Source organism: Bos grunniens, chromosome 17 (assembly GCF_055505025.1).
Source record: "Bos grunniens cultivar Pamir isolate PY7600 chromosome 17, Bosgru_T2T1.0, whole genome shotgun sequence".
Taxonomy (NCBI): domain Eukaryota; kingdom Metazoa; phylum Chordata; class Mammalia; order Artiodactyla; family Bovidae; genus Bos; species Bos grunniens.
In genome coordinates, this window is record NC_141181.1 from 12,679,726 (window position 1) to 12,701,405 (window position 21,680).

The window sequence follows — 21,680 nt, forward strand, 5'->3', positions numbered from 1 at the left end:
GCTGCAGAGCTGAGCGTTTTTCATTTCAGAAAGAGCCGAGTTGCATCTTCTGAGACTGGCTCGTGGTTGTTGGAAGTGGTTCGTGACAAACCATGGGGAAGAAGCCACTCTTTGTCATTCTTTAGTCTTGTGGTGGCAGATCTATTTCTCCTCATCTCCAAAGGGTCCCGGTACCTGCAGGCTTGTTAGCCTCTCAGGGCTATTCAAACGCCATAAATAACATGCTTACACAAAAACATATTACATAATACCTGGTTCTAGAGGGGGAAAGAAATTCTGCTTAGTTGATGTCTTCATTCTCAAACAGGGGCTATTTGAACTACTGTTTACTTCCCACAGTGTCATTTTGAATAGCTATCTCCCCGGTCCCCAAATTATCACCCTGCTGTTAAGTTGATGGATTGTGACTTTCTAATGTCAAAATAACTGCCTAGGAATTGCCTGTCAGAGTGCTGTGACCCATACAGCTAGCATCCTGTGATGTATATACAAGCCCTGCATTGCTGGCTTAACGTTTGGCTTGGCTATGTTTTAAGAAGGGTTTATTAGTCAAGTTACAGCTAGACCTCAAAGAGTAATATGTTTAACTGTGTGTGGTGTGTTGAGGGGGAAGTGGAGAGCTTCCTGTGATTTGCTTGACAGACTTTTATTACAAATTAGATAAACTCTCACACTTTAAAAAAGTTAACTCTTTTTTTGAGGGGAAGAATCAGCAACACTTGGGTTTTAAAAATGCAAATCCACATTCTGAGGGATAGCCCATCTCTGCTCTTGAAAGAGACTTTCTTTAGGCAGAGGATAAGCAAAATGACTATATTTAAATTTTGCCAAAACAGACCATTAAAAGCGGGCCTTTTGTAAAATATGCTGTAGACATGGAGTTAAAATTAAAAAAATAAAAATGGTAAAGACAGCCTGGTGACCACAAAGTTCTCAGTATCTGCTTTGAATGATATGCTTTGCTTCATATGAGGTGTGTGTCATATCTCTTTGAAGATGTGCTTTGTAAGAAAAGACCTTGATAATTTGGACTAATTGTAGAGAAAACCAATCTAAACAAAGGATTTTGCAGTATGGAGACTTTTCAAGAAAACGTGTCTTTGACATCTGGACAGTGATAAGCGGCCATTGTACGCCGCCTACTTGAGCTCCCCAATCCCTTACCCACAGTTCTGAAATGAACAATTTTTTGAATAAGTTGTTTGGTGGCAAAACCTAATGGAAGGCTATTTATAGCCTTTATGTATTATGCCAAGGGTGAAATTCATACATTTTGTTGCAGAAATATCAATGTGCTTGATGATGAAGGCCCAGTGGAGTGTAACATAAAATCATGTCTTATGTACCACATTATCACCCAGAAATCAGAAGAAGTGTGAATCCCAAAATGTGTCAGACCTCAGAGGTCTCAGATAGATATCATAAACCTACGTTTATTCTGGGACTTTGATAAGTGCAGTGCTGGGAACAAAGAAATTTTGAAGCTACAGTTAAAGATCTTAAGATTCTAGGGTATAAGAATCATAAATTCCTGTAGAAAATAGAAGGAGTTGCCCAGTAGAGATGCTCTAGTACCAGGATAGCATTGTTAATGAAGGCCTGTTGTTGTGGTTCAGTCGGTCAGTTGTGTCCGGCTCTGCAATCCCATGGACTGTAGCACCCCAGGCTTCCCTGTCCTTCATTATCAACCTGAGTTTGCTCAAACTCATATCCATAGGGTCGATGAAGCCATCCAACCATCTCATCCTCTGTTGCCTGCTTCTACCCTCTATCTTTCCCAGCATCAGGGTCTTAAGGGCTGTTCATATCACGTGGTCAAAGTATTGGAGCTTCGGCTTCAGCATCAGTCCTTCCAGTGAATATTCAGGGTTGATTTCCTTTAGGATGGACTGGTTTGCTCTCCTTGCAGTCCAAAGGACCCTCAAGAGTCTAATGAAGGCCTGGATTGAGAAAGGAAAGAGGGGGATAGGACAGGCAGGCAACAAGCTAGTCGACTAGTTTGGAAGACTGGTTAGCTTTGTTGTAAGTATGTTGAATTAAGGACTGATGGTGACTGAGCAGAAATGGGGAAGCCAGGAAGGAGAAAGCCTGCTTTAGTGACTAGGCAGAAGGTCATTGGTTGCTAGTATATAAATAAGAGCCTCAGCATCCTTAGACACCTTCTCTTGGGTAATTTAAAATATTAAATTACCATTTTAAGTTACCATTAAAATATTATTTCTATTCTTTCTTTACTTAGCAAACTTCTCGCCACAGATCATGCAAAGATAAACGTCAGCCTGGAGAATGATCTCAGATTCTCAATTAGTGGAGACCATAATTAATGAGGTTTAATGTGCCTAGTCCAGATCCAAGAAAGCCCTTTGCAAATGCTGAAACCCCCTGGCTTTCACTCAACAATATATATTGGCATGTATTTAGATACCTCTATCAATGGAATGAAAAGACGTCTCCCAGACGCCTTTGGAGCGAGACCACGGGGCAGGGGAGTGTATCACAAGAGAGGATCATTTAAGGTCTGGAGCTCCAGGCCGAAGGGGTACAAGCAGTAAGTGGTGCTTGTGCTTCAGCCCCGTGGAGAACGCAGCAAGCGGTGTGGGAGAAAGCAAAGTGGGGAGAGATGGCAGCACCGTGGATCGTGGGGAACTCGAGAATAGCACAGTTAACTAGGCATTTGCCTCCGGCAGATGGTCTCTGAGACACACAGCTGCCACCATCCCAGAGAAATAGAATAAACACAGAGCTGCATGGTGTCCTGGCCCTGGTAGTTGCCACTATTTCTAGACTGACTTTCCTGAGAACCGAAGAAAGCTCACGAGCCAAGACCTAACATTTTTACTTGCTGCGAACATCTTAAGCAGAGGTAACACCAGGAATCCGTAATAAAACAATAAGTTAAAAGCTGCTGTCCCCTTCTGCTGGAGGGATGGGAGGACAAAATATCTTCCTGAAGGCTGTGAATAGATGACTGAGTCCACCCTGGGCAGTGCTGTGGCTGATGGGGATTATACAAAAGAGATAAAAGAGATTTCCGATTGTGACGGAGATAAAATTACAGACTGTGCATAATTTAATGTACTTTGTCTAATTGTTAGTTGTCTCACTTTGTAAAAGATTTACAGTAATAGAGGAAAGATTCTGAGGTCCGGGTTGGGGGGGCGGGCATGAAGGGCAGATCTGTTTAAGGAGTAGCCTCAGAACCACTGTACCTGCAGCTCTGTCTGCTTTCCCATCCTCTTTCTGAAGCAAAGGCTATTAGAAGGATTTACATCCCAGCACTGCTTTTCAGCAATGTGGAGCTTCAGTTCTGTTTTATTATGGTTTTGAAGTCACAGTATGTGTGCTGTGTATTAAGCCACAAAACAAAAACACAAGCAGAGCGGGTGCAAAGGAAAATGCAGGTCTCCATGGAATTCTTGCACTGTGTTAGGAGTCACCGATGCTTCTGTTTGTTATTTCGAATGGAGCTTGGAGTCAGACACTGCAAAACATATCAGCAGTTGTATTTGTCAATCCCTTCCCCCACTATTTGCTAACTTGCCTTTGAAAAAAGAAACTCTTTCTTCTGGTTGTTGGTTATATCATCCAAACAAGCAGTAAAGAACACGGGCAAATCTAGTTCAAGACTGGATATGCCAATCAGGTTTGATGTTAAATAAAAAGATGGATTTGGAATGGTCTGCCTTGTCCCCCGGCCAATTCTTGATCCATTTTCCTCTTTCTGTTCTGCTCATCAATCTAATACAAGTTGTACCGTGTCATATGTAATTTTCTGAAATCTAAATTAATGGTGCCTTGCATTAGAATGCCACCAGCAACTAAGTGATGGCCTGCCATGCTACTGGCCAGATAGGAAGGACCTCTCAGGGAGTGGGTTAAAAGATATGTATGTTAAGATTTCCTAACTCCTTTCTCGAGAGAGAGACATACCAAGCTTTTCTGGATTACAGCAAAGTGTTTTCTTCAATCCCTTTTCAAACAAAGCAGATTCTTTTAAAATTCACACTAAGTCATGGACAAACAGTAGAACATGGGGTGTTGTTGGTGTGTATCATTTTGGGGCTTAAGCTCCTTTTTGATTAAACAAATTTGTCCTGTACAGAGGAAGAAGTTAATGGTTATCAAGGACCTGCTAAATTGTCAGGCCCAGGATCTGTGTCCTCTCATTTAATTTTGAAAACAACCCATTGAGACATAGGCATGGTGCGCTCAGCCGTGTCTGACTCTCTGTAACTGCATGGACTGTAGCCCACCAGGCTCCTCTGTCCATGGGATTCTCCAGGCAAGAATACTGGAGAGGGTTGCCATTCCCTTCTCTGGGAGATCTTCCCAACCCAGGGATCGAATCTGCGTCTCCTGTGTCTCCTATATTGGCAGGCAGATTCTTTACAACCACACTACTTGGGAATCCCTGAGACACAGGAATTAAGCTGAACTTACAGATAACTAAATGGAGGTTCAGAGAGATTTCATACCATTCCTCCTGTTTTATTGAGATGTAATTGACAGGTTAAGAGGCACAACCTAATGATTTTATATATATGTGTGTGTGTGTGTGTGTATATATATATATATTTATATATATATATATATTGCAGAATGAACCCCACAATAAGCCTAGTTAACAGCCATCACTTCATTGTTACAAACTTTTTTTCTTGTGACTGAGAACCTTTCAAATATGCAATACAGTATTGCTAACTATAGTCACCATGTTGTACAGTACATCCCCAGAACTTGTTTATCTTACAACTGGAAGTTTGTATCTTTTGCGGAGAGATTATGGATTTTGTGGGTTCAGTTCTAGGCCACCACAATAAAGCAGATAGCACCATAAGGTGAGTCACACAAATTTTTTGGTTTCTTGGTGTATATAAAAGTTACATTTATACCATGCTGTAGTCTATTAAATATGCAGTAGCATTATTTCTAAAAGATAGTATGAGGGTAGTGGTGGTTTAGTTGCTAAGTTGTGTCCAGCTCCTTGTGACCCCATAGACTGAGGCCACTAGGCTCCTCTGTCCTTGGGATTCTCCAGGCAAGAATACTGGAGTGGGTTGCCATTTCCTCCTCCAGGGAATCTTTCCAACCCAGCGATCAAACCTGAGTCTCCTGCACTGGCAGGTGGATTCTTTACTGTCTGAGCCACTAGAGAAACCATTAAAAAAAAAAAAAAACAAAACAGTATACATACCTTATTTAAAAGATTATTGCTAAAAAATGCTATCATGTGACAATGCAAAGTTGCCACAAACCTTCAATTTGTTTTAAAAAAAAACTGGAATCTGTGAAGCACAATAAAGTGAGATATACCTGTAATTATCTGTTCAAGGTCATCCAGTTGGTGAGCGGCAGCCCCAGAACTCCACGGTGCATCTTCTCCCTTGCTGCCCTGTCAGTCTGCCTCCTAAGTCAGATAACACGTCCCCAGCAGTGAGCACAGGAGCACGCCTCTCCAGTGTTTGCCCACACACACTCCCAGTTGACACGTGAAGGATGGCTCTCTTTTAGTCAGGAATAAAAAGTGGTCCTTTAAATAAGATACTTCAAAGCAGTGACAAGATAAGAATGTACTGTTTGTTACTATGGTTCTAATTTTGTCCTCTTCTTTTCTTTCTTCCTATAATACTTTGGTAATCAGTATCACTTCAAGTGTTTCTTTTGGTCAAGAAACATAAAGAAACAATATTTCTTTTCAGTAATCTTTCATGGATGGTCTGAGCTATAGGAAATAGTTTTGTGAAACTGGGTTAAAACCTTCTGGTTAAATAAAACACAGCACTGAAATGAGTTGTGATCTGGTCAGGGACGCAAAAGAAAAAGTTCTCAACTGGGAATCAGAATCCTAACTAAGGTTCCAGTAGAAAGAGAATATAGGAGCTTCAAGCTTCTTTCACGTCTCCCTTTTTTTTTTTTTTCAAAAATCCTGCCACATGTGGTGGAACTGTAACTTCAGCTCAGGTTCCTTTATTTTTCTTTGTAGAGCCAAAACTATATGCTGGTCCAGGGGAACATCAGTCTAGTCAACTAGAAATTCTACCACTTCTGCTAAGAGTTGGGAAAGGAACAAGTGTTTGAACATAATTCTTGAAAGACAGTATTGGGGGTGGTAGTGACTGAGAAGGGGGCACAAGAGGAGCTTCTGGGAAGCTGGTTGTTTTATTTCTTGATCTGACTGCTGTTTACATGATAGGTAGTTTTGTGAAAATTCATCAGGCTGTGTACTTATGACTGTGTCTGCGTGTGTTAGGGCTAACTGGCTTATTCACAGATAGATGGGTCTCGATGCCACGTGGCCACCTCCACACCATCAGTAGGAGTATGCCTTCACTTCAGAGACGTGAAAGTGTGATGATGCCAGCTGCCTTCAGTCAGACCACTTTTAGTTTATAGGAATATCTCTATTTGTCACATAAAATGTTTCAAGGTGGGAAACTGTTCTGTGCGGCTTATAGAATCTCATTGATGTACTTGCGATGAGCTACGTAGTCTGTCCAGCTGTTTACTAGAGGGAGAAGTTTTTGTTGTTCCGGGACGTCCTGATCCAGATAACGTTGCCTGTGTGCTAAGTCGATTCAGTCGTGTCTGACTCCTTGCGAGTCTATGGACTGTAGCCCACCAGGTCCTCTGTCCATGGGATTCTCCAGGCAGGAATACTGGAGTGGATTGCCATTCCCTCTCCACAGGATTTTCCTGACCCAGGGTTCGAACCCACACCTCTTACATCTCCGGCATTGGCAGGCAGGTTCTTTACCGCTAGCACCACCTGGGAAGTCTACATTTTTGAGACTAAGAACAATGTGTGCACACTTAGCCCTGGTTGCCCCTGACTAGCCTAGTTTGGTCTCGGGAGAAGGCGATGGCACCCCACTCCCGTACTCTTGCCTGGAAACTCCCATGGACGGAGGAGCCTGGTGGGCTGCAGTCATGGGGTCGCTAGGAGTCAGACACGACTGAGCGACTTCTCTTCCACTTTTCAGTTTCCTGCACTGGAGAAGGACATGGCAACCCACTCCAGTGTTCTTGCCTGGAGAATCCCAGGGACGGGGGAGCCTGGTGGGCTGCCGTCTATGGGGTCGCACAGAGTCGGACATGACTGAAGCGACTTAGCAGCCTAATTTGGTCTTAGAGTGTAGATGAATTCCAAAGAGGAGCTGTTGACTCCACTGAAGTTTTTTTTTGCAGTGAAAGGTCTTGCTTTAACCACAGTCAGCTGTGTGTCCAAGTTAATCTTCTCAAAAATATAACTAATCAATCTCAGCAGACCAGCAGTTGTGGCGTTCACATATGAAGGGGAAGCTCCCTTTTTTTGAGGGGGGTAACCTTTCCAAAGGAAAAACTTATTTCCAGCTTCAGTGCCTCACCTGAGCTGTGTATGGAAGCCACAAAGACAGAGGAGAAAAAAAAAAAAAAAAACACTGGTTTTTGGGCCAAATCCCTTTATCTTTGCCCAGATGGCACGAGGGTTGAGTCACTTGGTATTGAAGATAATCATCAACACTTTTGTGTTTGTACTTTGTGGGAAATGGTGACATACAAAAGCCCTTTTAAAAGCCCAGTTTTCATTTTGTAAATGATTTCATATATAAGGGATAGCATACAACATTTATCTTTCTGTGTATGACCTACTTCACTTGGCATGATAATCTCTAGGTCCATCCATATTGCTGCTAATGGCATTCTTTCTTTCTTTTTCTTTTTTTTGTTAATGACTAATTAAACAAGCTTGTGGTTACCAGGGAAGGAAGGGGCGGGAGGGATAAATTAGGAGTCTGGGATTAGCAGAAACGAACTACTGTATATAAAACAGAAAAACAACAAGGACTTACCGTATAGCACAGGGAACTATATTCAATATCTTATAATAAACTATCACAAGTTTATTACATGGGAAAGAAAAAAACCCAGTTTAAGAACTTTTATTTCTCAGGTACAGCTTTTCCCCTGGGGCTGTGAACACTTTGGCCCTGGCCTCGTATCTCCCTGTGAGCAGAGCATAAAATTTTCTGCATGCCATTTATAAGACCGATGCAGTGCCCATGGTTGTGTTTTTAGTTTTTGCAAAGACTATTGAGATGCTTGGAGAGTGAATAGTGCTGTAAAAGGTCAAATCCTCGCGTATGTGTAACGGACGATGGAGAGTATTTGTTTGAAAATTGCCATGTGGTGACCCTGGCTTCAGTTTGGGACGGGCTAATTCAATCTACAAGGCCTTTTCTGTATATACAATACATTCTTCCATTCCTTTGCTATCAAAAATACATATTCTCATTTCATGCAATTTCTTCTTTGTGTTTATTCCTTTGCATGGCAGCAACTGCCCTCCAGTAACCAGGGTAGAAAAAAAGAAAAGCCATTCCACTTGCAAACTAGACTATCTATTTTTCATTTAAACGGATCCATCCTATATTCCCACATGCAGGCCAAATGGGGACCTCGCCGTGGTAAGAGACGCCCCCCTCCCCCCACCCCACGTCACGCCACAGCCATTTCTCCCTGCAGTTGTTGGAGTGACAGTTAGGGGCTTTATTTGGGGGCCGTTCTCTCTGATGCAGTGTGTTTCCTTTAGCAGAGTTCTTACCATTTCTGTTCTCAATTTATCGTCCAGGAAAGAAAGGTGTGAGCTAGAAGCACAGAGGTATGGGTAGTCTTTGCATTGATTGGCCCCATGAAATCCAGGCCCCACAGCCTCTCTCTCATGTTCTATTGAGACATCCCACCTAGGGGTTCTTGCAAGTTCTTTAGACTCAACAGGTCCCCAGTTAAATGTATCGTTTTTCCTCCCCTCCGTCCCTCCCCTCCCCAAATGATACGAATGGATGAAAACCCTCTTCTCTGTCTTCTTTCCTAGCCTAGAGAGTAGCATCACCATCTTCCCATGGGACAAACCACGGGAGGTTTAAGGTTAAACACCATTTGTTCAGCTTCCTCCAGAAGCAGATCCTGACACAGATATTTGTGCAAGAATTTTCTTTTAAGGCAGCGAGACCAGGAGACCCTGGGAGAGGGATGTGGAAGCCAGTCAGGGAAAGGAAGACACCCAGCACCGCGTTCCTTCTCAGACAGGTTTCCTGGGTGGACCACCCGGAGATTCTTGTCTGAGGGGACTCTGGGAAGTTGTGGAGGACACACCTCAGGGCTTTTCTTCCTGAGGGGCTGAGAGAGCTGGGATTCACGCTGCTCCAGGGAGAGTCAGCTCCCCAGCACCCTGGTCTCAACCACACAGGAGGGCAGAGTAGACTCCCGGGGCCAGAGGAAGCCCCGCGGGTGCTGAAGTGGTGAAGCCTGGGTGATGGCGGGGAGGGGAGGCGGGAACGGCAGCATTTGCTGCGTCATCTTCTGTTATTGCCTCTTTTCCACCCTCCATTTCCAGCCAGTTACCCTGTCTTCCCACAGTGATTCTTCCTCCTCCATTTCTCCTAAACAAGTATTTTCCTTTCTATCCCAAATGCCAGTAACCTTATTCACGCCTCCCATCATGAGTCCTCTGGGTTACAGCAGTGACCTCTGGCTGGTCTTCTGTCCTCCCATCCTGCGGCCATAAGGCATATCTCTTCATATCTCTTCATCTCACTGTCCACCCTGGTGGCTTCCCATTGCTCTCAGGATAAAGTCTAACTGATACTTGCAAGTCTCTCCCTATACGCTGTTTTTTGTTTGTTTGTTTTTTAATAGTCTCAGAAGGCACTGGCGACCCACTCCAGTACTCTTGCCTGGAAATCCCATGGACGGAGGAGCCTGGTAGGCTGCAGTCCATGGGGTCGCTAGGAGTCGGACATGACTGAGTGACTTCACTTTCACTTCTCACTTTCATGCATTGGAGAAGGAAATGGCAACCCTCTCCAGTGTTCTTGCCTGGAGAATCTCAGGGACGGGGGAGCTTGGTGGGCTGCCGTCTATGGGGTAGCACAGAGTCGGACACAACTGAAGCGACTTAGCAGCAGTAGCAGCAGCAGCAGCATTCTTTGGAAATCATTCCCTTCCACTCCAAAACTGGATTAGGTGCCACTTCCTTCGGTCTCCTTGGATATTTAGAATTTCCTGTTTAATCATCAGCCTTCTACCCTTGGCAGTAAACTCCCTGGTGGGCATAGGCTGACCTGTTGACCACGACATCACCCAGAAGCCACCACCAAGTGTAACTGCTCATCAATCTTGGATGAAAGCATAGCACTGAAAAATTCTGTTGTTTGTAGAGCCAGTGTTAAATGTTCTAAAGAGAGATCCGATAAGACTTTGATTATGACACAGATCTGTTTTTGGCTGTAGGTTAAAATGGACCCCTTTATAGATGTAAGATATGCAATATAGCTTTTTTCAAATCTGTTTGGTTTCTCTTGCTAATGTGGGTGACTACTCTGACATAATTCTCTTCTTAGAATTAAACAGTTAAGCTTGACAGGAGAAAGATTGTAGGGTCTTTGTGTTCCTTTTTTCGCCTTAGATATAGATCTGACTGCCACTAAAGAAACTCTGGAGCAGCATTTCTGAGAGCAGAGAGTGGAAGATGGAGGTCCAAGAACACTCAATGGTTTGATGTGAAAGGCTAACACTGGAATTAATGTGAAACTCCAATACTGATTTTCATGTGTAATAATAAAATTTCCCAGGCATAAAATTCCCTATGTCATTAGTCTCACAAAGCTTGAAATTATTTCAGATAGAATTGTTGTCTCATCCATGTGCCAACTGCTTTATCAGATCAGCCTCTCTTTTCGAGTTAATTTTTTTATTGAGAGACAGTGTTATATTTTGATTCAAATAAGGCAGAAGTTCACATAGGAGTCTCTCATTCATACTAATGGGAAACTTTGTGTGAAGTCAGATTTGAATTCAGGCCTGAAGCCCTTTGGAATGTGGGCAGCCCAAGGAAAGGAAATATATTTTTTTGCAAATTATTAAAAAGTGATCCATGGCTTTTTCCTCTTGCTTAGGAAATGTCCTGCGAGTTTTCTGATGTTTCCTCAGTTGTTTCTTACACCTGAAGAGAGAAACAGTTTTCCACCGCTGTCAGGCTACACCCCTCCGTAGTCTTACACCTGCCTCCACACCTTTGCAAAAATCAGCTGAGATGTGCCCCCTGGAGGTGGAGATCCCCTCACCCACCCACCCACCCGCTTCTCCCTGCCACACACACACACACAGCCTTTCTGCCCTCAGTTACTTGTCTCCTCCTAGGCTTCCCTGGTGGTTCAGACAGTAAAGAATCTGCCTATAATGCAAGAGACCACTAGGTTCAATCCCTGGGTCAGGAAGACCCCCTTGGAGACAGAAATGGCTACCTACTCTAGTATTCTTGCCTGGAGAACTCCATGGACAGAGGAGCGTAGTGGGCTCTAGCCCATGGGGTTGCAAAGAGTCAGACACAACTGATCGACTAAAACTTTTCCAATTTCTAGACACTGTATTAAAAAGCAGAGACATTACTTTGCCAACAAAGGTCCACATAGTCAAAGCTCTGGTTTTTCCAGTAGTCATGTATGGATGTGAGAGTTGGACCATAAAGAAGAATGAGCACCGAAGAATTGATGCTTTTGAACTGTGGTGTTGGAGAAGACTCTTGAGAGTCCCTTGGACTGCAAGGAGATCAAACCCCTCAATCCTAAAGGAAATCAATCCTGAATATTCATTGGAAGGATTGATGCTAAAGCTGAAGCTCCAATATTTTGGCTACCTGATGCGAAGATCTGACTCATTGGAAAAGACCCTAATACTGGGAAAGATCGAAGGCAGGAAGAGAAGAGGCCGACAGAGGAAGAGATGGTTGGATGGCATCATCGACTCAATGGACATGAGTTTAAGCAAGTTCCGGGAGATGGTGAAGGCAGGGAAGCCTGTGTGCTGCAGTCCATGGGGTTGCAAAGAATTGGACATGATTGAGCAACTGAGCAACAGCAAAGTGCTTTGCATTCTGTCTCATCCCTATCTTTTCCTTCTCCTTTTCTATTGTGAGCCGCTGTGGAACTTACATGAGGCAAGTTTTACTTTAAATAATCTACTAAACACATCAATAAGAAATGTATTCTCTATGTTAATAAGAAATGCATTCTCTATGTTACAGAGAAATACAGTGTTCCCTGTTATTTTACGAACTTGGACCCTGATGTGCCATTCTGAGACTTTCATCTACCAACAGACTTGAACAAGTAGCACTAAGGCATATGGACAAGGGTGTGCTTTTGGCATAAAGATCTGAAAACAAATCAGGTGTCCACAGGCAGAGAACTGGTGAAATTCACCATAGGATATTTGATGGAAAATGCCACAGCCATTAAAAAAGGATGAAGGAGATCTTTTAAAATTTAATTTGAAAAGGTGTCTAAGATACATTGTTAGATTTTAAAAAGCTAGCTACAGGCAACATGATTGACACAGTCTCGGTTGTGTTTTTCTTAAGGAAAGACGTGGTACGCTTCATGTACACATGGTATGCGTGCATATGTGGACATAGTCTCCCTCCCCACGTATGAACTCTGAACAGTGATGAGTTACCACGAGGAGTGAAAATAACTGAGATTGGGAGAAGAGGGATAGTGAGAGGCGTGCTTTCATTTTCAATTTATATCTTTTGTTCCATTTTTTAGCATTAATTTATAATTTTTTAAGGTTAAAAAAAGTAAAGAGAGATACTTATGTATTCAAATCACTTTTTTTTAAGAATTTATTGTTTACACGTATGATGGCTTGGATCCCTAATACTGTCTCGATTAAATGAACTCAGAAAAATGCACATAAAGCAGTGATTCTTAGCCATCTTTCCTTGGTGAGCTCCCCTAGCAAGATGCCAGAGTTAATCGAGCGTTTCATACAGTTCATGAGGATATAAATCAGGTTACAAATCTTGGTGCATACATGGTCTGTAAACATGTGTGTGTATAGGGGAAAATTCAGGAAGGATAGATGTAGAAATGTTCATTGTCATCTCAGGGTTATTAAACTTTCAAATGACTTTTACTTATATTTTATGGACTTTTGCTTCTGCAGTAAGCATGCATTATTTTTATCATCAGACACATCATTTGAACAAAGGTGAATCTGTGTTGTTTGTTCTGGTACTGAACACTTGACGCCGCTTGGAAGTTTTTATGGTGAAGATAACGCCTGGAGCTTTGGACAAGGCAATCAGCGTCAACAGAACCACATTTAAGTGGGATCCCAGAAGAAAACGGTAGATCTACTGAACTGAACAGAGATACTTTCAGCTGGAAGAGATGAACATGTTGGGGAAAATCTTGTAAGGGATGTTTGGAACACAGAACCTATCCTAAGATGTCAGAGTACTTCAGACAAAGGGATGCCACCCAGTCTCATGTCTTGCCCTGATTGGCACCTTAGGCATTCATGATTTTCTCATCTTCTATGACATGCACCCTTGGGTACCTTCTTCCCATCCAGGGCTTTCCAGTCAAAATGACTCATCGGTCTCAAGATTTGAGTTTCCTGCCTTAAGTATCCAGAGATGAGTCCTTCTGATGAGTTGCTACTCTTTTAACTTGAATGGAATTAGGCTTAGGGATGTTTAGTTAGAAGATTCGTGAATGGATGAGTCCCAGGAAAGGGAATGGTGAGGTTATCAAGGAAATGAGCTCTATAATAGGAATGGGAAACAGAATAATTAGGGAGTCAGGTAGCCCAGGGGTAGAATGATTTAAAAAAATAAAAAAGACTAGGTCCAAACTCTGGTTGTCAGTCTTTGCTAGAGTATGGAGGCAGGAATTAATGGGTGATGTGGATTTTAGGTAACTATTTTGTCTTAAAGGCAAGATGACTCATACAAATTACTTTTTTTGCTCACTAATTTTGTATGTACTGTGTAGGTACTTGCCAAAAGAAAAGCAGGGGAAAATTTTACTCAGGAAAAAAAAAAAGTGTACTCTTGCAAATGCTTTTAACATGTAGGCATGCTTTCGGTATGTGAAAGTTATTTTTGACACTATTTTTGGCCAAATTGTTTTTCATTTTTATGAAAAATGTTAATTTTTAAAGCACTCCGGTCTATCTCCCAACTGTTACTTTTATCACTCGAAAATGTGGTATTTTAAAAATATCATCGCTGGTGTCATACTAAGACTTGCCTTGGATTACAAGCCTTTCATAGTAATTAATGTCTTTTTTTTTTTTAAAGGCATTTGGACATGAAAAAGGAATAAAATGAAAGGTCACCAAAATGTTCATAGCAGTTGTCTTTGGGTAATGATGGGAACTGTCATGGTTTGGGGGTTTTTTCCCCATTTGTCTGTGTTCTTCTAGTTTTCTATAATGAGCATGGAACGCTTATTAAAAAAAATCAAATTTATTAGAGTGAGTAAGTTGTTAAGGGAGGAAGGTAAGATTCATAATGCTTTGAGCTGCATCATAATATTCTCGTGGTTGCATACAAAGTTCCCAAACATCTCGTGTTACAATGAACAAATACTGGCAGAGTCATTTCAAAAATTTTAAGTTACATATCCTGTAAGTTATTAACAAGGAACTATAAAATCTTCCTATGAAATAGAAATATGGCCATAGTCTTTATATGTACATATTTCAGTTTGGCTACATACTAAGCTCACTTAAGGAATGATTGGAAGTTTGAGGCTGGTTACTTATTTTTAACCGTGCAAGGGAGGTTAATGAATTAAATTTATCTTAGAGCACCAGCTGTTGGAGCAGTCTTATTCAACTGGGTTGTTGAAAATAGTGTGTAATGGAATGGCCCTTTGTTCTATTACACTGCCCTATCGGTCCCTAAGTGAATATCTAATATCTAAGTAAATGGTATTTTACTTATATCTAAATAAATATAAGTGAAGTCGCTCAGTCGTGTCCGACTCTGCGACCCCGTAGACTGTAGCGCACTGGGCTCCTCTGTCCATGGGTTTCTCCAGGCAAGAATACTGGAGTGGGTTGCTATTTCCTTCTCCAGGGGCATCTTCCTGACCCAGGGATCGAACCCAGGTCTCCCGCATTGCAGGCAGACACTTTAACCTCTGAGCGACCAGGGAAGAGGGTATCATTCACTTAGATACAATTAATAAAATAATAGCTGCTGATGGAGAATGTTTCCAGTAGTTTTATCAAGAAGTAGAATGAGCATTCACATTGTTGTTGCATCTTTTTAGTTTCCCAACAGAAGAGGTCAATTAGAAAAACAATTTTTGTGGCTACAGACAGATTCACCAGCCCTGAGATTATTTTCATTCTTCTCCATCAGTGTCAGAGGACGCTGAGATGCTATGAAATGGGGATTAAATATAAAAGGGCCTGAGTAGCATTAAGTATTTGATGAGCATCTGAGAAGCTATTAGGAGTTTTATGTATCCCTCAGGTGAAAAGAAAGTTTATTCATTCAACAAACATTTATGGAGCAGCCGTGATATACTGAGTACTTGTTTAGGTCCAGAGAATAGCAGTGAACAGAACAAGGTCCCTGTCATTATGGGGTTTACATTCTACAGAGGGAAACAGGTCATACACAAATAATTATATACACTCATATATATAGTAGCATTATTAAAATGTGTAACATTTTATGGAATATATAATTTTATTTCTATTCTATTTAATAACATCATGAAAAAACTAAACTGTTAGGTAAGGGGGGTTGGGAAGAGGCCATCAAAGGTAGGATGGTCAGAGAAAGTTCCCCTAAGAAGGTACAGTTCTGGGTAAAGGGAGCAGTTACTACAAGGCCCCGAGGTGAGTGTGGGCTTGGCTCTCGGAAGGGGCAGCAGGAAGAGAGGCGGCTGGAGGGGCGGCAGGGGGAGAGCCTATAGAGCCTGGAGGAGACTCGCTAGGTCTGGGCCTTTCCTGCAAGTATCTTGGGAACCACGGGAATGTTTTGAGCCAAGAAATGACAGAATCTCACTTCCATTTTAAAAAGTTAATCTGACTCACTCTTGTTTAATCTTTAAAGGCTTAATAAAGTCCCCTGAAAGGCTTAATGGAAACAGAGAGGCCCTGAATAATGATAGGAGAGTCAGAGAAAGTTAATTTGCTGGGTATCCTTTTGGATGAAGTCTGTGCATATTGCTGTTATAATTAATTAGTGGTGCTGAGCGTTGCCCAATATTTATCTCATTTAATTTTTCTTACTATTAAGTTATGAAAGAGGGATTATATCTCACTGGGAACTGTACTTAATATTTTGTAATAACCTGTAAGGAAAAGAATCTTGGAAAGAATATATATATGTATGTGTGTGTGTGTGTGAGATACAGATGCACACACATGGATAAAACTGAGTCACTGTACTGTATACCTGAAACTAACATGATATTGTAAATCAACTATACGTCAATAAAAAGTAATAATTAAAATTTTAAATGTTAATATAAAAAATAAAAAAGAGGGTTAATATTTTGTTTTATTGTACCTAGTTCAATTTTTTTTTTTTTTCTTAATCAGTTAAAAATGACTATCAAGATAGCCAACTGAGTATTTATGGAGAAAAGTCTACAAAATTCAATAATAAAAAAGCTTGGAAAGTTACAGAATTTGAAACCATAATTTTTAAAACAAAATGACAAGACAAATCTATTATTTAGATTTTTTTATTATTTAGAATTCATTGTAGACAAGAGAGTGCCTTCATAAGAGAAGGGAATTTAGCTTCATCCAAGAATTTCTCCAGCATTATTTATAAAGAGCTATGTCAGGGAACTATGAATTCACCAATAAAACTGCAAATTACTCTAACAGACGCTCACAAAGCATGCCTAGAGGCTATTGTATATGCGTTTTTTGCCAGTTCTGCCATTGGGGACCTGATTTACAGTCGTAAAACCACTAATGATGGCTCTTTCCAAATGTTATACCAAATTATATTGTGTAAAACAATAACATTCGTTATTTACCACGGAACTCCTAAATATTTGTTACCTACATGCATTGGTGGTGGTGGTTTATCACCAAGTCGTGTCTGCCTCTTGTGACCGCGTGAACTATAGCCCCCCAGGCTCCTCTGTCCATGGGATTCTCCAGGCAAGAATACTGGAGTGGGTTGCCAGTCCCTTCTCCAGGGGATCTTCCCAACCCAGGAATTAATAGGTCTCCTGCATTGCAGGCAGATTCTTTACTGACTGAGCTATGAGGGAAGCCAATCTTCGTGCATTACTGATGATCAGAAGAGGTCATATGTGCTTAGACGTAATATGATTTTTTTTTTTTGGAAAATTTTATTCATCTCTTTTGCTGCATCTGATCTTAGTTGCAGTAGGTAGGATTTTAAGTTGCTCTTTGTGGAGGTACTCGGGCTGTCTAATAGTGCAGCTCTGGCTCTGTAGTTTTGGCATGCAAGCTTAGTTACCCCATGGCATGTGGGATCTCAGTTCCCCAACCAGGGATCGAACCTGCGTCCCCAGCATTGGCAGACAGATTCTTCACCACTGGATTACCAGGGGTGTGGTGGGGGAGGGTGCCTTTCACCATTCATGGAAATAGCACTTAATAAGAAATTTATTAGACATACAACCAAGTACTAACCCATCAAAAACTCAGGTTCAAGATGACCTTCCAGCTAAATATGTACCTCTGCCCCCTGATTTCCAACAATCCTCAGTTGCTGAAATCCCCTTTTAACAATATTTTAATGTCATCTGTAATATCTTAGGAAATGGAGATTCTTCATAGACTTTTCAAGACTCTCATCCTGTAAATACATTGGCTAAAATTTTAAGTTCTTTCCAGCCACCAGAATAAAGCAGGGGGTTCTCTAGATTAGACCTGTTACCATATCATTTTTCAGCCAAGCCATTCAGAGCCCGTTTGCTGAGATAGGGAATGAGATAATATGACTCAGTGATAAAGAAGCAGCCCATTCCTTGCTGGCAAGCTGTGAGGTTGACTACTTAATATCAAGTTGGAGAGTGAGTCTGAATTAGTTTCCTGCAGGGGTGATGCAAGCTTCAGAATTCACTGGGGGAAGGGTTGGGGGTGGAGAAGGAGAAACCTTTATAAGCAGTCCATTTACATCCATTTTCACTCGTGAGTGAGTGTGTGTTCATTTTCTTTTGGTGTGTGAGAACAAAACTGGTCAAAAATCTCTAAAAGGGCTTTCCTATTTTGCTTTTCTTTGTTTTTTTAATTGAAGTATAGCTGTACCATATTAATGTGTAACTTACAGGTATACAGCATAGAGATTCACAAGTTTTAAAGGCTATATTCTGTTTATAGTTATTATAAAATATTGGGTATATTCCCTGTGTTTTATAATATATCTTTTTAGAATTTTTTATTTATTTTTAATTGAAGGATAATTGCCTTATAGTATTGCGTTGGTTTCTGCCAGACATCAGCATGTATCGGCTGTGGGTTAACCCATGTCCCCTCCCATGTGAACGTCCCTCCCACCTCCTCCCCATCAGGCCCCTCTAGGTTGTCTTGGTAGCTTATTTTACACCTAATAGTTTATGCCTCTTAATCCCCTCTCCACCTAGGTTGCCCCTCCACTCTGCCACTGGTAACATCTGTGAGTCTGCTTCTTTTTCTGTTATATTCACTAGTTTGTTGTATTTTTTAGATTCCACATAAACGTTAAATCATACAGTATTTGTCTTTCTCCGTATAACTTGCAGACTTTTCTATTTTAAAAAGAAATGTCCACTTAAGAAACTTTATAGTTAGAAAGTCCTTAATTGATTCATTGTTCCTAGCAATAGTGGCCTCTCTTCAGGGTAGCACATCATGTGTTAGAACAAAGAATAACAAAGAAAAATTAATTTGAGGAAATCTACATCCATTTTGAGAAACTGGGTTGTTTTTTGGGTTTTTTTTTTTTTGGTATGGTATCAATAACCCGATCAGGATGTTCTGTGTGCTTAGCACGGTGAATGCAGTTAAGTCATTTTCATTTTACCAGGGAGCTGGGATAAACCTGTAGTAAGACCTTTGGGAAATCACTACTGGCTCAAGGTAAATGATATTGCTGACTCTATTATGGTCTTGGAATCTTGGGGAGTCGTATATACTGTTTCATAAGGATTCTTTGATCAACTGGAGGAACTTCTCTCTTCTCGGAAGATGAGGACAGAGAAGTCTCATAAGTCAGCTTGTGCGGGTTGGCGTTCTCACGATGATGCTATTAACTCCTCTCAGATTAGGGCCATCGCACTTTCTAAAGCCTTTTGCAAACAGCTGGATTCCAACATGACCACCTTTATTTGCTCAATGGAAGAATGAGAGGGGTCCCAATGCTACCCTGCCAGCAAAGAAGTGATTTTCTTACCCTCTTGAAGATGGTAACCAGCTTGGGCTCTTTTTTTTTTCCCCCCCAAATTGCTCAGATGGGTAATATGAAAAAGATTTTTAAATAAAGCAATTGGGGCTTTTTTATTTATCATTCTTGGTTGTGCTGGGTCTCTTGCTCCTCGGGCTTTTCTCTAGTTGTGGCAAGCAGGGGCTGCTCGCTGGTTGCTGAGCGTGGACTTCTCATTGTGGTGCCCTCTCTTGTTGCCGAGCACGGGCTCTAGGACATGTCAGCTGGGCATGCCAGCTTCAGCAGCTTGGGCCCCCAGGCTCTGAAGTGCAGTCTTAGAAGTTGTGACGCACGGGCTTAGTTGCCCCACTGCCTGGGTTCCTCCTGGGTCAGGGATCGAACCTGTGTCTCCCACCTACATTGGCCGGTGGCCTCTTTACCACTGAGCCACCAGGGAAGCCCTCCAAAAAGCATTTAAAATCTGCACTAGGAGAAAGATAAGTTGCAGTCATTTTATGTAATGGTTTTGATAGACGTGGACTCTTAAAAATACCTTATCATAACAAAGTAGGTGAAACCACGTACTGAGTCGGTGACTTTCAAACTTTTGGACAAAAGCCCAGGGTAAATTTCATGTGTTTGTGTATGTATGTGTGTGTTAAACGACAGTGTAAAATACGGAGCGGTAGGTTGGTTGATGGATTAAGATAGGTAAATGAAACAGTCTTCACCATGTATTGTGTCTGATATTTTCTGCTGCTAAGTCACTTCAGTCATGTCCGACTCTGCAACCCTGTAGATGGCAGCCTATCAGGCTCCCCCGTCCCTGGGATTCTCCAGATAAGAACGCTGGAGTGGGTTGCCATCTCCTCCAATGCGTCAAAGTGAAAAGTGAAAGTGAAGTTGCCCAGTTGTGTCCGACTCCCCGTGACCCCATGGACTGCAGCCCACCAGGCTCTTCCGTCCATGGGAGTCTCCAGGCAAGAGTACTGGAGTGGGTCGCCATTGCTCTCTCCCTGATATTTTCTAGTCTACCCTATTTTATTTCACCTTTAAAAAAAAGTGCTGCTTGAGCCCAGTTCATTTCATGATCAGCCAGGTCACACCCAGCAATCTGATCATCACTGGGCTAACCGATAAGCGTACCTGGAGGGTAGGCTTTGAGTTCCCTGCTGGCAAACCCAAGAACTGTCAGCTTGGTGCCAACTGCTTTGGTCTTGACTCAGCAGGCTGGTTTGTGCCAAACGCTTTGCAGATCCAAACTCCCCTCCTATTGAGATGATTGAATCACCCCTGAACCAGACCTCTGAAGCTGTGCCCCGCTGTACTAAAAACAAACAAAACAGAAGAGGAACCAAACCTTTCCCAGAGCGGTCTCGCACTATTGGGGTTTGTATCTCAAGAGGAACGAGAAAGTAATGATGTTTTACATCTGAGTGAATGTCATGGAAGAACAAATGTCTCTAAATTGCTTTCCAAATATTTAAAATAATGGTAAAGTGAACCCACATAGGAGGAAAAAGAAGAAAAAAATTAATTCTGCATTTAGCCATTAACTGAATTGAATCATTGCAATCTGAAACTAGTCTTCAGTTTTGCGCCTTCTTGGGTGTAAGTAGCTTTGACAATGTCCAACCTTGATTCTTAGTCAGTGTATTAAACAGGGGTTGAATGAACCCCATCTTTCCAGTTTGTTGCTTCTAATTCCCATTGTCAAAAATAATCTCTTCCTATGAATAGAAGATCACCTTTCCTGCCTTTCCCCTCCACCATCCCCCTGCCCAGCACCACCACCAACATTAATGTTAATTTTAAAATGCTCAGATTGAAATAATCGAAGTTTTTCAGTTGCTGGAAATGATGGATTATAATAATCAGCTAAGCTTTTTAAAGCATGTGTATTAAAGGGAGAAAAAGATATGTCTTGGATTCTACCCACTCCAGGAATCAGCAAAGAGAGAATTCTCTCAGTTAAAACAAGGAAATTTCATCCCACCCTTGGGGTAGTACTTCTGCTCTGTTGATGACAATGAACATCAAATTGATTGGCTTCCCATGCCCTGACAATCATCAATTATGCCAAAGGTACTGGGTACCTTCCCAATGTGTGCAGTGATCTGAAAGAAATGTAAGGTGACAGCCTTTTCCTCACCTCACCCCCAAAGTCCCATCTCAGGAAGGTGACGGGCAGGACGTATTTTTTTACAGTGTGCTTACTCCCCACTCTCTTCAATGGGAAAGAAATTTTGAAGATATTATTTGCTTTGAATGAGTTGATCCCGTGGAACATAAGATATTTCCATTTGTCATCTATTGTGTAGCACCGGGAACTATACTCAATGTTTTGTAATAACCTATAAGGGAAAAGAATCTGAAAGAGAATAGATACAGGTGTATATATCTGAATCACTTTGCTGTACACCTGAAATTAACATTGTAAATCAAGTATACCCCAGTAAAAAATAAAATAAGTAGATTCATAATGCTAAGTAATGTGAAGGCT

General features: G+C 41.6%; 1 protein-coding gene across 9 annotated transcripts in view; it reads left to right on the plus strand.

The window, feature by feature from the left end:
* Nucleotides 1–21,680, plus strand: part of ZNF827 (zinc finger protein 827) — a 190,552-nt gene that overhangs the window by 124,118 nt on the left and 44,754 nt on the right. The gene's annotated exons all lie outside the window — the stretch shown is intronic.